Raw genomic sequence first — 2,169 nt, 5'->3', positions numbered from 1 at the left:
CTATGAACTTTCCCCTTAGGAGTGCTTTTACAGTGTCCCACAGGTTTTGGGTTGTTGTGTTTTCATTTTCATTAGTTTCTACGCAAATTTTGATTTCTTTTTTGATTTCTTCTGTGATTTGTTGGTTATTCAGCAGCGTGTTGTTCAGCCTCCATATGTTGGAATTTTTAATAGTTTTTCTCCTGTAATTGAGATGTAATCTTGCTGCATTGTGGTCAGAAAAGATGCTTGGAATGATTACTATTTTTTTGAATTTACCAAGGCTAGATTTATGGCCCAGGATGTGATCGATCTTGGAGAAGGTTCCATGTGCGGTTGAGAAAAAGGTGAAATTTATTGTTTTGGGATGAAATGTCCTATAGATATCAATTAGGTCTAACTGGTCTATTGTACCATTTAAAGTTTGTGTTTCCTTGTTAATTTTCTGTTTAGTTGATCTATCCATAGTTGTGAGTGGGGTATTAAAGTCTCCCACTATTATTGTGTTATTGTTAATTTCTCCTTTCATACTTGTTAACATTTGTCTTACATATTGCGGCACTCTCGTGTTGGGGGCATATATATTTATAATTGCTGTATCTTCTTCTTGGATTGATCCTTTGATCATTATGTAGTGTCCATCTTTGTCTCTTTTCACGGCCTTTGTTTTAAAGTCTATTTTATCTGATATGAGTATTGCTACTCCTGCTTTCTTTTGGTCCCTATTTGCATGGAAAATCTTTTTCCAGCCCTTCACTTTCAGTCTGTATGTGTCCCCTGTTTTGAGGTGGGTCTCTTGTAGACAACATATGTAGGGGTCTTGTTTTTGTATCCATTCAGCCAGTCTTTGTCTTTTGGTTGGGGCATTCAACCCATTTACGTTTAAGGTAATTACTGATAAGTATGATCCTGTTGCCATTTACTTTATTGTTTTGGGTTCGAGTTTATACACCGTTTTTGTGTTTCCTGTCTAGAGAATATCCTTTAGTATTTGTTGGAGAGCTGGTTTGGTGGTGCAGAATTCTCTCAGCTTTTGCTTGTCTGAGAAGCTTTTGATTTCTCCTTCATATTTGAATGAGATCCTTGCTGGGTACAATAATCTGGGCTGTAGGTTATTTTCTTTCATCACTTTAAGTATGTCTTGCCATTCCCGCCTGGCTTGAAGAGTTTCTATTGAAAGATCAGCTGTTATCCTTATGGGAATTCCCTTGTGTGTTATTTGTTGTTTTTCCCTTGCTGCTTTTAATATTTGTTCTTTGTGTTTGATCTTTGTTAATTTGATTACTATGTGTCTTGGGGTATTTTGCCTTGGGTTTATCCTGTTTGGGACTCTCTGGGTTTCTTGGACTTGGGTGATTATTTCCTTCTCCATTTTAGGGAAGTTTTAAAATATTATCTCTTCAAGTATTTTCTCATGGTCTTTCTTTTTGTCTTCTTCTTCTGGGACCCCTATGATTCGAATGTTGTAGCATTTAATATTGTCCTGGAGGTCTCTGAGATTGTCATCATTTCTTTTAATTCGTTTTTCTTTTATCCTCTCTGATTCATTTATTTCTTCCATTCTATCTTCTAATTCACTAATCCTATCTTCTGCCTCTGTTATTCTACTATAATTATAGTAAAGTTGCAGGATATAAAATCAACACACAGATATCCCTTGCATTCCTATACACTAATAATGAGAAAACAGAAAGAGAAATTAAGGAAACAATTCCATTCACCATTGCAACGGAAAGAATAAAATACTTAGGAAAATATCTACCTAGAGAAACTAAAGACCTATATATAGAAAACTATAAAACACTGGTGAAAGAAATCAAAGAGGACACTAATAGATGGAAAAATATACCATGTTCATGGATTGGAAGAATCAATATAGTGAAAATGAGTATACTACCAAAGCAATTTATAGATTCAATGCAATCCCTATCAAGCTACCAACGGTATTCTTCACAGAGCTAGAACAAATAATTTCACAATTTATATGGAAATACAAAACACCTCGAATAGCCAAAGCTATCTTGAGAAAGAAGAATGGAACTGGAGGAATCAACCTACCTGACTTCAGGCTCTATTACAAAGCTACAGTTATCAAGACAGTATGGTACTGGCACAAAGACAGAAATATAGATCAATGGAACAAAATAGAAAGCCCAGAGATAAATCCATGCACCTATGGACATCTTATCT

Source organism: Bison bison, unplaced genomic scaffold, assembly GCF_000754665.1.
Source record: "Bison bison bison isolate TAMUID 2011002044 unplaced genomic scaffold, Bison_UMD1.0 scf7180017864471, whole genome shotgun sequence".
Taxonomy (NCBI): domain Eukaryota; kingdom Metazoa; phylum Chordata; class Mammalia; order Artiodactyla; family Bovidae; genus Bison; species Bison bison.
The sequence above is the reverse complement of the archived record's forward strand: the minus strand, read 5'-3'. Positions refer to the sequence as shown.